Consider the following 16,848-nt stretch of genomic DNA (forward strand, 5'->3'; position numbering starts at 1 on the left):
TGAGATGCGGCTCTCCCGTGCAGACCGAACACAGTGCGAGTCACCAGCTGCTCAGTTCAGCTTTCCCGCATCGCGGGGCTGAAGCCAACTTGATGTGTTGAATGCTCGGAGCACGTTATAAAACGTATTCTTAAAATACACATTTCTGTTTTAATAAATGCTCATATTAAATCATAGCATAACACATAAGTAGGTACAAAAATAATCAGTGATGCATATGTGACCATTTTGGTCGCATTGTAGTTCCCTGCTTTGTTGTGCAGCGCCGATCATTCGCTGTGACCTTCAGCCTGACAGAGAAAATCTCACAACCACATATAAACACTCATTTTCATGTGTATAATATATTCTTCTAATTGTTTTGTGCCGTTTCGCTGCAGTGTTTTAATGTGAAAGGCTGTAAATTCTCTATGTGGACTTCAAGTGTTCAGAGAATACATCGCGAGCTCGCGGCCAGTTGGCTGCCGCGAATATATCATGTTATTACTTTAAACAGTTAAGAAACATCTGAATTTAGCTCTTGGTGTGTTCTAACGGGTAGATTGCGTGCAATCGCAGATATAATTTAATTTAAAAAGGTCTTAAATAAGAATAAATTCGCTCGTTGTGAGCGGTGATTCTTCTCTCGTCTTTCTGACTGCTCTCTGCCCAGAAATCAATTATTAATGAGCCCTGACCCCTGTAATAATCAGATATGTTGGTTTAGCTTGTCAGTTTGAGGGAAATTGTATTATTTACTTGTATTGACCGATTTAAAAGTGAAATGAAACCTTAGACCGGGTATTGCAACTGTAGGGGCGCGATTTTTCTCAGACAATGTAAGTCTATGGGTAATTTATTAAACATTTAAAAATGAATTAAAAAAAAAACTTTAAGTCTGATCACTCTGAAAAGATATAGCACACACCACCGCTCTATCCCGCGGGTGTCTGCCGAGTTTGGGGCTTGTGGCTTTAAAGCCCTAGAGGAGATACGTTTTGAATTTTTAGTCTCAGAAAAATAATAAAAATAATAAAAATAAGAAGTTTAAATAGCATAACAGTATGTTGGCTTGTTGCCAAGCCAACATAATAAGTTTAAATAGGATTTCAGTAAGTTGGCTTTCTCAAGGGTACACTATTGCAATACATGGATGATTTAATTATCTGTTCAAGATCACCAAGATTCAATTAAGGTATTGACAAAATTAGCACAAGGAGGACACAAGATGTCTAAAACCAAATTGCAATATTGCCAGCCTCAAGTGGAATACTTGGGAAGATGAATTGCATTTGGCACACGAGCTATAGCTCCAGCTCAATTAGAAGGCATAAGTAAAACCCCATTGCCTCAGACAGTAGGACAAATGATGACTTTTCTAGGAATGACTGGCTTTAGTGCTGACTGGATAGAAGACTATGCAGTAAAGACAGGGCATTTGAGAGATATTATGAAACAAGCAGGATTACAGCATTTAAGCAATCTATTAAAATGGAACACAGATGCATTACTAGCATTTGGACATTACTATTCATTCTTACAACTGCATGTCAGTTAGCGAAAGGACAAACTGCTAACATTTTTACAGATTCAGCATATGCTCATGGTGTATGTCACCTATTTGGAGCAGTGTGGAAACAAAGAGGTTTCAAAAAAAGTGATGGGACTCCCATCCAACATAATGGACAAATTAGCAATTGATTTCTGCTATGATGCTACCAAAAATACTAGCAATATTCAAATGTCAAGCACACAAGAAGGGAAATGATTATGTCATTAAAGGAAACAATGCAGCAGATTTAGAAGCTAAAAAATATTCAGGGTGTCAGGTAGCAGTATTAGCACCTGTAGTACTTATCGAACCTCATCCTCAATTGGATGACATTATTCAAATCAACAACAAGCAGGCCCCTATGAACAATCAATGTGGACTCACAGGAGATCTGGCGTACACATGAAGGACACATTATTGCACCTACTTCACTTTTGAATATTCTTGTTACAGATGCGCATGGTTTTGACCATTGTGCAAGGGGAGAAGTAGTAAGAAAAATTAAACAGCAAGGATATTGGTCTCCTTATTTATATGCAATGGTGGATGATTTTTTGTCTACATGTGAAGTGTGTGCCAAATAAAATGTAAGGAAAGGCATAGTGACACCAATAGGCCATATTCCAATACCTGAAGGACCCTTCAAACATCTTGTAGTTGATTATGTGGATATGATAAAGTGTGTACAAGGCAAAAGATACATGCTTGTTATCATAGACAGATTTAGCAGATGGGTGGAGGCAGTACCATCCGCAGATCTAGGAGCAGGAACGGTAATTAAATTTTTAACAAGAGAGGTAATTCCTAGATTTGGAATTTCATCAGAAATGAGTTCAGATAATGGGTCGGCATTCATACACAACTGTGAAACAAGTATTGCAACAATTAAGAATAAAACAGAGACTAGGATGCATTTATAGACCTCAATCACAAGGGTCGGTGGAGAGGGTTAATGGAGTTATCAAAGCCAAAATAAACAAAATCTGTGAAAGTACTAAACTTAATTGGATTGATGCATTACCTCTTGCACTATTGAGCTATTGCATGCAAACTAACAGGAACACGCATTTAACACCGCATGACATGCTTACGGGTCGACCCATGCCTGTGCCATATTGTAGAGGTCCCTATAAAGGACCGCCTCTAGAGCAATTGCAAATGGAACTCCGCTCTTATATGAAGAAATTAACTGCTATACATAAAGCTATCCATTTACAGGAAAAAGAAAAGAGCCCAGAGAAGAATCGGAGACTGTCTGTCCAGTTGTTCCAGGTGACCAAGTATATCTGAGGGTATTCCGGAGAAAGTGGAATGAGCCCAGGAGAGAAGGACCCTACACAGTGGTGAGAGCTACTCCAACAGCAGTCCAAGTGGAGGGAAGCACAACCTGGTATCATCTAAACCACTGTACTAGAGTTCCCATGGGAAAGGCATAAAGAAAGGAAAACAGACAACCACACAATGCAGGAGAAAGCAATGAGGAAAAATCAGAGACACATGATGAAGTGCAAACTGACAAGAGCTCACCAAAAGATCCACAGGAAGTTTCTTTCCTCATGTCAGACAAACTGGAGAGGACAGAGAATAAGTCTGACAACATATCTGAAGACCATCCTATGCCTAATGCATATAATAATGCAGACCCAAACTCAACCAATAGAAAGCAACCTGTCTTCCCTTCAATTGACTTATCAACCTTTGAACAAAATGTTATCAACTCAACAGAACCAATGATAATCAAAAATCGTAGAAACATTGATTATGATGATCAAAGTGATGAAGACATTGGTCAAATTGATTCATTATGGGATACAGCCCAAAGTAATGAATTGTATAAATGGGCATCCCTTACAGCTAAAGAAACAGGAAAAGAAAATTGCTTGCTGTGCTCCAAATCTCCATTAAACAAAGTAATAGCCATACCAAATCCATATGACTACCGGAAATGTGCCAAATTTGGGAGAAACTTCTGTCATTTAACAGATTTTACCAGACCATATTGTATTGCTGAATGCCTAGGATTTTTTGTAAATCCAAAATTAACAGATTATTTCTTTAGACCACTCTGGGGATCTTGGTGTCAGTATTCAGATATCGGTCAAAATATAAAAAAATTGATGATGTGGGTAAATTCAAAGGAAAATGTGCTATTATTTTGTATATAGATAAGAAAAATTCTTGGAAATCAGGAGTTCCTTCTAGAGCTCCAGAACTTTTAGCTCTCCGAACAACTAAAGGAAGTAAGATGGCACCTGAAAAATGTGAAAATCAAACTATAGGATTACCTTCAATAGAAATTTATGAAGACCAATCATTAATAATAGCAGATTTCTTTTGGATCTCTGGAAGTGAAATATTATTGCCTTCTTTACCAGTCGGATGGAAAGGTATATGTGTAAGAGTACGATTACTTCAAGAAGTAAACATGGCACAATGGGGAACAGAACAGAGCACAAACAAGGAAGAAAATAGAATTAAAAGAGGATACGAGCCAGACCTCAATGTATATTTAGACTCAATTGGACAGCCAAGAAGAATTCCTAATAGATTCAAGGCAAGAGATGAAATAAAAGCAGGTTTCGAGTCAATCTTGGTTTGGATCACACCAAACAAAAATACAGAGTGGATTAATTACAATTATTATAATCAACAAAGATTAATTAATTATACTGATGATGCGAACTTATTGATGATGCAAACTTACTCCTGAACTTATTAGGAGACCAAGTACATGCAACAAGTAGAATGACATGGCAAAACAGACAGGCTCTTAATTGGCTCTTGGCAGACAAGGGAGGAGTTTGTATTATGTTTGGAGATCAATGTTGTACATTTATCCCAAATAACACTGCCCCTGGGGGAGCTTTCAGTGAAGTTATGAATAAAATTAAAAAATTAAAAGAAGTTACAGCAAATGCTGGAAGAGACCAACAAATTTGCGATTGGATTGATGTGAAATTTGGAGCATGGAGAGCATGGTTTGCTAAACTGGTAATGTTTTTAGGAGTTGCCATATTAATAGGAGGATTATTATTTTGCTGTGTATTACCTTTATTAAGAACATGAATCTTCAATTCTACTGTTAAGCAAATGGAAGTGATATAAGTCCCAAATAATCAACAAATGATCACTGAAAGGAGTCTGGAGGAATATTATGAAGGATGGCTTAACAAACTAAACTTAAATGAGCAAACTTTTGATGATAGTTCTATTGACTCTAACGAGGACGATGGAGAGGTCTAAAGATGAACCATACCATGGGTGTAAGTGGTAGTCTAACTTCTGCCCAGGGAGGCTCTCTACGATACATGAGGTATCTGGGCTGAAGATCAACTCTTATCTTGTGATATTCAATGTGTGATGTGATGTATGTATTTTTATGCCTTTTATACATAACTGTGATAACCACAGGCAAGTACAGAACCAATTGCACGCTCATGCTTATAACATTGTGTACTATTAAAGAAGGAATTAGGGAGACTGGATCTTTTACTCCCTCCTCGTCAAATAAGGAGAGAGATGTTTGGTCCAGTAATCCCCCAGAGTGGAATTTCATAATCTAGTCACTGGTGATAATACAATGTGACTTATTTAGTCACTAGGTAGTGTAACTAATATGACTGGATTATGGAGTAGCACTCTGGATAAAAAATAATCAAATGTGAGACTAAGTCTCAAAGGGGAGATTATGTGGAAGATTTTTATTAATAAGATTTTAATTAATCAAGTATAATCAATGTGAATCTAGCCAATTTTGTTGCTAGTTATTATTCCATTATAATCCCATAGGTTAAGTACAGAAAGGAATATGCCTAGGTGGCCCGATTGTACAGACCAGAAACCCAGCGCCAATGCCCAGATTGGCCACCCTTCCAGCGCCACAGTACAAGATGGCCGCCAGCCCAGCGCCAATGCCCAAATTGGCCACCGGTTCAGCGCCACAGCCCAAGATGGCCATCAGCCTAGCGCCACAGCACAAGATGGCCGTCAGTCCAGTGCCACAGCACAAGATGGCCGTGAGTCCAGCGCCACAGCACAAGATGGCCGCTAGCCCAGCGCCAATGCCCAAATTGGTCACCGGTCCAGTGCCACAGTACAAGATGGCCGCATGTCCAGAGTCATGGCCCAAGATGGCTGCTTGCCCAGCGCCGCTGCACAGGATGAGAGTCTCAGTTGACCCTCCGGAGTCGAGTCAGGTTCCAGTTGACCCTCCGGAGTCTAGTCAGGTTCCAGTTGACCCTCCGGAGTCGAGTCAGGTGCCAGTTGACCCTCCGGAGTCGAGTCAGGTGCCAGTGAACTCTCCGGAGTCGAGTCAGGTGCCAGTGAACTCTCCAGAGTCGAGTCAGGTGCCAGTGAACTCTCCAGAGTCGAGTCAGGTGCCAGTGAACTCTCCAGAGTCAGGGCTAGTCACCGCTGATCCTCCAGAGTCAGGGCTAGTCACCGCTGATCCTCCAGAGTCAGGGCTAGTCACCGCTGATCCTCCAGAGTCAGGGCTAGTCACCGCTGATCCTCCAGAGACTAGGCTGGTCACAGGTGATCTTCAAGGACGGAGTCCTTGTTTAATGTTGATCGTTATTCATGTCCGTCGCTTCTTGCCTTGCCTTGCCTTGCCTTACCTTGTCTTCGTGTCTTGTTTATGTTATGTTTGGATATTCTGGTTTTGACCCTGCGTGGACTGTTTACCCCTTTGGATTACCCTTTAAATAAACGACTTACCTGCAATTGGTTCCCTCTCCCGTGTTATCTGTAACACTGAACGTGACACATCATGCTAATCATGCTAGAAACATGCTAGCAACATGCTAGCAACATGCTAATCATGTTATAAACATTCTTTCTTTCATACTAATCTTTCTATCATTCTTTCTTTCAAACTAATCTATCATTCTTTCTTTCGAACTAATCTATCATTCTTTCAAACTAATCTATCTATCATTCTTTCTTTCAAACTAATCTATCATTCTTTCTTTTGAACTAATCTATCTATCATTCTTTCTAACTATTATATATTTCTTTCTTTCTAACTAATCTATCTATTATTCTTTCAAACTAATCTATCTATAATTCTTTCAAACGAATCTATATCATTCTTTCTTTTGAACTAATCTATCATTCTTTCTAACTAATCTATCTATCATTCTTTCTAACTGATATATCTTTCTTTCTTTCTAACTAAACTATCATTCTTTCTTTCAAACAAATCTATCTATCATTCCATCTTTCAAACTAATCTATCTATCATTCTATCTTTCAAACTAATCTATCATTCTTTCTTTTGAACTAATCTATCTATAATTTTTTCTAACTAATCTATCTATCTGTCAGGATCCTGCCCGGTTAAGCACCCACACCTGTTGCTGATTAACGAACTCATCAAGGCACCTTAAAAACACTCATCCATCCCTCAGTTCCAGGTCAAGATTCCAACAGGAACGATCTCCTCAGAGTTGTCTCCAAGCTCCTCCAAGTCAGACGTTCGGCTGCACTGAGGCCCGTCTGCCCAAGGACTCCTCCTGGCTCCCTCGTCCATCCAGACAAACTTCGGTCGGTCATTGCTCAGCTTCCGCCATGGACTTCCTGGTCTCCGGCTTCACCTCGACCCTCCACCCCTTTGGCTTCACCTGGCTCCTCCCTTCCTTTGGTTCCCCTGTCATCCTCGCTCGTCCTATCGTCGTCCTGGTCAGCCGAGTCCTCGTCTCCGCCTCCGCCTCCGCCTTGGGCTTCCGGACCGGCAATGTCGACCTGGCCCGTCGTGCATTCCGCTCCGCTGGTTCCGTCGTGTACCCTGGTTCCGTCTCCGTAGATCGGGCTCGGGATGTCGAAAATCCCCCTGTCAAAGCTCCCAGCTGGTTCCTCCTACTGTCGGCTCCACCATGGTGTTGGGGGGGGGGGGGGGGTAGTGTCAGGATCCTGCCCGTTTAAGCACCCACACCTGTTGCTGATTAACGATCTCATCAAGACACCTTAAATACACTCATCCGTACCTCAGTTCTGGGTCAAGCATCCAACAGGAATGATCTCCTCAGAGTTGTCTCCAAACTCCTCCAAGCCAGACTTACGCTACTTGTGTTCTTGTTCTACTGTTCCCAGGACCGTGGATCACCGTGCAATGCCAATTGATTCGATGGTCGCTGTATTCTCCCATGATTACTCCGAGTTGGTACTGTCTTTGGCTTATGAGAAGAAAGCGGATATTAGTGAGCAATCAATGACTGTGGCTTTGACGTCTGCAATCTGAACTAACTCACCTGTGCGATTTCCCTGTTCCATGTGTATACCAAACTGCCTGCACTGGAAGAACGGAACTTCACTGTGCACTAAGAACCGAAGATACACTGAGCACTTGAACTCTTATTGAATATACACCTTTCTAAATTCACCTTTACATCTGTGTCCCGAGTCCTACCTGACACTATAATTCTTTCTAACTAATATATCTTTCTTTCTTTCAACTAATCTATCTAACTTACTCTAATCTATCTATAATCTGACTAACTTTAAACTTCTTTAAACTTCGAACTGATTTGTGTTTAATGCAGTGTGTTTTTGTCTATTTTATATTAGAATTTAATGTTTTTGTATTGGTTTGCATTGCATGTATGTAATGAATGTATTTACTATGAATACCTATAATTAGATTAAAATTAGATTTCTTAAGGTTTATTTTTTGCACCAGAGATGGATAGAGTTTATTAGTAATTTATGTATTTCAAGGTAATGGTGAGGTGAAAACATTAAAAATAGAGGTGGACATGGTATTTTGGTCATTAGGACATACTTGGTATGTTGCTGCGACCAATATGATCTGGTAATGTCACTTCCTCACAATGTGCCAGTTCGGTCATTAGGACGTACTCATCACATTCTAACGACGGAACGTTATATGGTACGTCGCTGCGACCAATATGGTACTTTATAGAAACATTCTCACAACGTGCCAGTTTGGTCGTTAGGAAGTTCTCATTACGTTCCAACGACGTTCCTCTATAATGTCGCCACGATGGATATGGGAATCTCAAAGTTACGTCGCTGGAATGATTAAAATGTGCATTTGTGGATCATGCGAGGCTTGTGCATACATCCGCGTCTCTTCTGAGTCTATTCTATTTAATTCATTTGCATTTTGAGACTTTCGTTCCGCCCTTTAAGCCTTTCCCAATCCACACACACACAGCTCGCGATCCACGTGCAGCTGAGCCAAAGAAAAACAGCGACCACTAGATGGCACTACAGCTCCACTCACGTGCACATTCCAATGTGTACTGTTTATGAATGTTACATTGGGTTTTCTTTGTTTCTTTTTGGTTTGGCTATTCACCTCTGCCTGTAGAAACACAATAAAGATGTTTTATTGAACTTGTTCTAAGTTAATTTGTTTGTTTTTTTGCTCTGTTTTTGTTTGGAAGAGGTTTTCATTGCAGCCACCGGGTCGTGCAGACTAGCTTGCTAACGGTGTAGACTGGGCAGTTGGCAGTCACTGATTTCCAGGTACTGTGAAGGCGTTACAGTGGCTGACGGCTTATATTTTCTTCGTGGACTGGCCGCCATGGACTACTTTGTGAGTTTATATTGACTTTTGGGTGTTTTTAAAAATTTTTGCTCTAAGGATCACTGACCTGTTAAATGTGAACTGAAATGAACTGCATTGCACTGTGTCAGAATATAACAAATAAGACATTGTTTTTCGCTAATCGTTCAGCTGTGCAACCAGTGTCAGTGCGGACTATTCACGTGTGATTTGGGGGAATGTGAAGAGCAAACAGCCTGTGGAATATTATTTGATTTGAGATTTTCTGGAGCATGGCCATCTGTTCATTTAAATCCAACACTTGTGGACTATAGTTTTTTTCTACGAAAATAGGTGGGGTTAAATTCGATTGTGCCAGCAGAAATTTAATTTCTTTGAAAATTTTGTGTGTTTTCTCCATCTTTTTCTGAATTTCTCTTGATGTAGATCACATTGCTATATAACACTTACGCAAAGTATCTAGCAGGTTTAGTTAAAAAGGAAGGGTGAATTGATGTAATTTAATATATATCACTGTTTGTTTTTTTGGGGGGGAATACATAAGCTATTATTGCTTTGACTATAATATTTGTGGAAATTTGTTTTTTTTTTGTTTTTATTTACATAGCGTCATTGTGACAGCGCTTTGTATGACATGGCTACACTGTCAGTCCACAACAGAGGGAGCCGCAGCATTCTATTGGAGTTTTAAAGGACCAAGTCCAGATTTTAAAAGCAGAGGTGGCAGTGTTGCAGCGGTGCCTTCATGAATCGATTGATCTGCAAAAAGGCATGCTGGCTAGAGGTTACTGGCAGGTTGCGATGGTGGAGAACTCAAAACAGAAGACTGTTTTCATCTCCCATTGTGGGCTATTTGAGTTTCGGGTCTTGCCCTTTAGATTGTGCAACGCGCCCACCACATTCCAAAGACTAATGAACTCTGTCCTTGCGGGTCTCATCTATAAGTCCTGTGCCGTCTACTTGGGCGATATTGTGGTAGTGTTACCTACTTTTGAACAGCACCTTGTTGACCTAAAAGAAGTTCTTAACAGGCTGGAATCTGCGGGGTTGTCTGTTAAGCTTGAGAAATGCCAGTTCTGCAGGAACTGCACTTTTCTTGGGTACAGTGTCACTACGGATGGTGTCCGGCCCAATGAGGACAAAGTAAAGGCTGTAACTGAAGTCGTAAGCTCTACTAATGTTAAGCAAGTCAGACAGTTTCTAGGACTGGTCAGCTATTACAGAAGCTTTATTCATGATTATTCCCACCATACAGAGCCCCTTTTTGCTCTTACCTGATTGGATGTTCCCTTTAAGTGGACAAGTGAATGTCAGGCTGCCATGGATTTTCTCAAGGACAAGCTGACTTCCGCATCCTTTCATTATCCCGACGTTGGACTCGGTGCCGCTCTCATGCAGAGAGATGACAACGGCAGAGATGTGGTAGTGGCCTACACGAGCCGAGCACTTCATAAGGCTGAGAGACCATATTCTACTCCAGAAAAGGAGTGTTTGGCTTTCATCTGGGCCCTTGAACACTTCAGGCCATACATAGAAGGACTTCATGTGACAATTTTATCAGATCACAGCTCCTTAAGATGGCTGATGTCTCGTCCGAACCTCTCTGGCCGGCTGACTAGATGGTCTCTCCGATTACAGGACTTTGACTTTGATATTGTCCATAGGCCTTGGACAAGTAATAAAGTGCCAGATGCTCTTTCTCGTAACCCTGTCCCGTCCTGCGGTGCACCTTTGTAGGTTCTCCCTCATTATGCCATTATTGGGTGCCTTGATCTACGTATTTTACCCCCTGTAATTTTTTCAGATCGGGAGCACCTCAGGCAAATGCAGATCAACGATCCAGTTACAGGACAGCTGCTGCGAATGTTGGAGGGTCAAGATGGCAGGAATGGTGAGGAGATATCTCAGTATGTGATTCAGGATGGACTTCTGTACTTTGTGGATAACAGAGTATCCTGTAATCTTCACCACATGAAACACCTTAAGCTGTATGCACCTACTGCCATTAAAAGGAGTCTGGTGGAATATTACCATGATCACCCACTGGCTGGACACTTGGGAATGACTAAAACAATTGCAAGGCTCAAGATGCGATTTTATTGACCAAAGTTGTCATCGGACACAAAAAAAATATGTAGCCTCCTGTAGTGTCTGTCAGTTCACAAAACCAAGCCAACGGAAACCCGCTGGGCTTATGGTCACTATATGCCCACAAAGACCTTGGGAGTATACAGGTGTAGACTTCGTGTGTCCCTTGCTGCGCACACCCTGCGGGAATGCGTACATCTTCCTTTTCGTGGACTACTTATCGAAGTGGGTGGAGGTTAGCCCGGTGAGAGAAGCAACAGCCCAAGTTGCTGCCAGCAAGTTACTTAGTGAGGTCTTTGCACGGCATGGCACGCCCACTTACCTAATCTCGGATAGAGGGGATCCATTTGTTAGTGAACTCTTCAATCATGTACTCACCACTCTGGGGTCAGAACACAGACTTACGACTGCGTATCACCCCCAAACAAATTCAACAGAGAGGGTGCATCGGTCACTGAAGACTGCCATCCGTGCTTATTTCGGCACTAAGCACACGGCATGGGATCGTTACCTGCCCCAAATTTGCTTTGCCTTGAGAACTGCAACACATGAAAGCACTGGCCATAGTCCATCCATGTTGTTGTACGAACGTGAATTGACTACTCCTCTTGACATCATTACTCAGCCAAACAGTGATGGGATGGATGAACCAGGTATTCCTTACCTTGAGAGCTTGGAGTCTTCGATCAGAGAGGCACATGATCATGCTAGGTCCATTTTGGCGGAAAGCCATGCCAAGAGGAAGAAGTACTATGACCAGAGATGTCGACCTGTTTCTTACTCAGTGGATGAGCTGGTAAGAGTGAAGACTCATCCTGGTTCAAATGCTCTGGTGAACTTAAGTTGGCGCCTTTATATACAGGCCCACATTGCATCACACAAAAGCTGTCCGAGGTGAATTACAGGCTCACAGACATGATTACAGGAGCAGATGCTGGTGTATTTCATGTTGCAAACATGCTGCCCTTTTGTACTTGGGACACATCTTGCGAAGCTGAGACTGGAACCACAGAGGGTTCCATTCCAGAAGCATCAGTTGACGATAGGAATGTTGTGCATGATGAATTCAATGGCGGTGCTACCACCATGACCTTGACTGACCTACAACTGGACGATGAAGATAATTGGCCTGTGTCAACCAGTCATCGTGATCAGTCAGGAAGTGTGGACAGTGTTAACTCTTTGCCTGACATGCGAGCCGAATTTGCAACTCAGAACGATGACTTGGCTGTTGATGGTAATAATCCAAACAGACGTCGCTATGACTTGAGACCTTGATGTGCACCACGAATCACCTCTGGTCAACTAATAGGTGGACTAACGTATACCACACAGACAGACTTGCCCATAAATTATATGTTGATTGTGTTTGTGGGTACATTATATTTTCTTGACTTATGTAAAGTCAACAAAAAAGATTGCTTTATGTGGGAAAAGTGAAAGTTTTGGTTCATTTGTCGAAAATTGGGAAAAGTGGGAAAACATTTAAACATTTTCAATGTTTTATAATTTGTTACATACTGTTGTTGTTTCTCTAAGATTTGCCACTGCAAACTATGTACTTTGGTCAATATGTGCTGTCATGTATGCCAGTGTGAACCTTATTACATGCCCCTGTATGGTTATGTTATTTTGTCAACTTTTCATGTTTGAGGTTGTTCAAAATGTTGGAATACTTAGTCGTGTACAGCTGGGGAGAGCCTTATCTTTCTGGGGGGGATCTGTAATGACCACATTATGTTTTATGTTATTTAGGTTAATGTTCCTTTAAATATGTTTTGCTCTACGTGCGAATGCTGTTCCATGAGCACGCACATACAGAGAGAAGGAGAGAGAGATGGTCGCCCTACCGCTGATTATCACAGCACTATGTTCAACTTCTTTTGTTTCTGTTTTGTTACGTTACCAGAGTATTTTATTTCCTGTTTTGTAGTCGCCCTTTCACATGTGTGAGAGAAGAGTATGCTGTGCAAACGACTATAAAGGCTCGTGGCACAACTTTCTGATTGCCTCGAGTTCTCTTCTTTTATCTGCTATTTCATCTGGGTAGACTCGATCTCTCTGGGAGATGTTACAATATGCAATTCTTATATGCACTCAGTACATTGCATTTAAATATTTAAGAGCCATCTTTAACCATGCACACAATTCATCAACTAATCACATGCTCCCACACACCCTTAACCAAACCACTACAAATAATTAATTGAAAATCATATGCAATATCTTATGAACAGTTGTATTATAGCAAATCAAGCTTAATGAATCTCACACCTATCATACAGCATTATGGCCAGTTCACACTGCCACAAAAGCTATAAAAAATAATAATAAAAAAACTTGCTTATTTTGTTTTGTTTGAACTGTGTTTAGCCTGTTGTAGTATGGCAGTGTGAATTGGCTTTTAGGTTCTTTGGAAACCAAAAAAAAAAAAATCATATATAGGCAATTAACATTAAATTCTTACCATCTTAAGTAATTCTTACTTTCTGTATTCTTGCAATATTCAAGTGTTCATGTCCCTGAGTAATATCTGTATCCACAGAAGTCTGAAGAGAACACAATATGCTAGTAGACAGCAATCCTCGTGAGAGAGAGGTCTGGTGTGGAGGGTGGATCTGGAACTGACTTCTCTTGATTATCTGTATTCACAAACTGCCCTGAAATACAATTTAAACGTTAGCAATGATTGTTATAAATGTAACATAAGGCTCTTACATTCATAATGCTCATTTTGGATTCTACAGCTCATTTTGGAAATATAGTTATATCAGTAATATGCAGCATGCACGATACAAGGAAGTGGTCAGTAACATCATCACTTTGAGGTATGATATCTATATCAGTAAGGCTACTTTAAGAAAAAATAAAATGAATAAATTGTGTTATGCATTCAAATAGTTAGACATGCTAAAACACAGAATTTGGTAACAATAATAAAAAAAATAATAATATGGTGAGAAAAAATAAAACATTTCAGAGGGCCCTACATGTATTTTTTCTTTTTTTTTTTCTTAAACTTTTAATAAATTGATGTGAAAATGTATTTACTATTAAAAAGGAATTGATAAAAAATAAATGGGGATTTTTTTTTATTATTAAAGAGGAAATCAGTTTACTAAATAAAAAAAGACTTGACTGATTGCTACTTTAAAGGGGTATTATTTGTGTTGTTTATTGTTTATTTTTATTTATACTATATAATTTTTTACTTCCCTGTCAGATGAGTGTGTGGCAAAAACTTTTGCAATATTTACATGTTGTTTATACCTGCATAAAATGTATTAAAATAGATGTTTATTTCATAAAGTACAATTTGATTTCAAAATTCAATTCAATTCAAGTTTATGTGTATAGGGCTTTTTACAATACAAATCATTACAAAGCAACTTTACAGAAAATTAAGTTTCTACAATATTTAGTAGTAGCTTATAAGTGGTGACTGTCAGTTTGTGCGCGTATGACAGGATTTTTCAGAAAAATTAATATAAGACGTAGTAGCCAGACGATGAACATTATTAACAGCAATTATTATATGATGCAGTCACACTTGTAGCAATATTTGTTAGTTCTGTTTGTTGATTCAGGGTTAGCATCATCTGAGGTCCTCTGAGGGGCCAGCATCATCTCTTCTCAGGTGTTCTGGATCCAGACGCCCAGGTGCTTGTGTAAATCCCGTGGCAAAACATAGAAACAAACAGAGACATCATTAGCATAGCTGCTGTTCCAACAAAGTAAAATTAATTAGTTTAACCCAAGCTAAAGAATAAGAATGCGCATTTGATCAGATGCAACTGCAGTCACAATTTAAGAGATACATTATTTGAATGCTTGGCGAAAGAGATTTGTTTTTAATCTAGATTTAAACCGAGAGAGTGTGTCTGAACCCCGAACATTATCAGGAAGGCTATTCCAGAGTTTGGGAGCCAAATGTGCATCTCTTTTAGTGGACTTTGCTATCCTAGAAACTACCAAAAGTCCAGCGTTTTGTGACATTAGGGAGCGTGATGGATTGTAACGTGGTATAAGGCTAGTTACATACACAGGTTGCAGATTGTAATCTACAAGATTCTGTGTACTCTTTTTTGGTCCAATAATTAATATCTCAGTCTTATCTGAATTTAATAAGAGAAAATTATTGGTCATCCAATCTTTTAAATTTTTAACACACTCTGTTAGCTTAGATAATTTAGAAGTTTCATCTGGTCTCGTTGAGATATATAGCTGAGTATCATCAGCATAACGGTGGAAACTAATCCCGTATTTTCTAATAATATCACCAAGGGTCAACATGTATATTGAAAATAGGAGGGACCTAGGACGGATCCTTGTGGCACTCCATATTTTACTGGTGATAAATGAGGTGACTCCCCATTTAATTAAACAAAATGGTAGCGATTGTACAGGTAGGATCTAAACCCCAGAGTCACCAACCCGTTGATCGCGGTTGACAAGCCGATCTTGGAAGCATTTTAAGTCAATCGCGAAGAGTTTTCAAAATCAGAGAAAAAAAAACGGTATTTTTATTAATTATTATTTATTAATTTAAAATGCACCATGTTTGAGCCTATTGTGTGTAGTAAATGGTGTCCAGGGGAGAGAGAGGGGTATATCTGTCCAATCAAATAGCCAATAGTTTACATATAATGTCTGTAAAACAACTGCTTTCTTTATACTTTCACCTGGCACCACAGCGCGAGTCTCCGCTGACTGCGTGCATACCTCCCCAAAAAGACGAGGCATTTATACTTGACGCAACTGTTTTAGACTGAAAACCAGACCATACAACTGATTTAGATGTGCAAACTGGGTGCCAGTGTGATGAGTTGTACTAATATCCGTCTGCTCGGGCAGATTCAGCTAAAAGTCGTGCATCTTTGGATGCGGAGCGCGCGCACTGTTACAATGATGTCATTCAGAGTGAGGGAGTATTGCTAGTTTGAAACCTGTTGGCTATATTGTTAAAAGTGTTTTGTGTTTTATGTTGTTGAAAAATTGAGCTCCTTCCTGCAAAAAACTATCTGTATGAAGAATTTCAGTCAGGTTTCAGGCCCCACCATAGCACAGAAACTGAACTTGTTAAAATTACAAATTACCTGCTTCTTGCGTCAGATCAAGGCTGCATCTCATTGCTAGTTTTACTTGATCTTAGTGCTGCGTTCGACACCATAGATCATGACATACTCATAGATCGATTACAAACCTATACAGGTATTCAAGGGCAGGCTCTAAGATGGTTTAGATCAGTGGTCACCAACCTTTTCAAGCCAAAGATCGCATACAAAGTCCAAATGTAATCATGTAGTTTTTATCATTACAACATATTTCAAACACTTCAAAATGGAAATACTCAGGTTAGTGTAACTTGCATACACAATATTATGACAACAGTCATCCTTCAATTCTTCAAAAATATTTTCACACAAATTACAGACCTACATTCATTACCGCAAAAATAAATCAATTACAGGCCTAAAGCAATCATGTTCAGCACTGATTCTCTTTCCCTTTTTCAAAGTTGTTTCAAAGTTTTCAAAGTTGTATCTGCTCAATTGAGCTCCTTCCTGCAAAAAATTATCTGTATGAAGAATTTCAGTCAGGTTTCAGGCCCCAGCACTAAGATCAAGTAAAACTAGCAATGAGATGCAGCCTTGATCTGACGCAAGAAGTAGGTAATTTGTAATTTTAACAAGTGCAGTGT

The sequence above is a fragment of the Carassius carassius genome, chromosome 2 (assembly GCF_963082965.1).
Source record: "Carassius carassius chromosome 2, fCarCar2.1, whole genome shotgun sequence".
Classification (NCBI taxonomy): domain Eukaryota; kingdom Metazoa; phylum Chordata; class Actinopteri; order Cypriniformes; family Cyprinidae; genus Carassius; species Carassius carassius.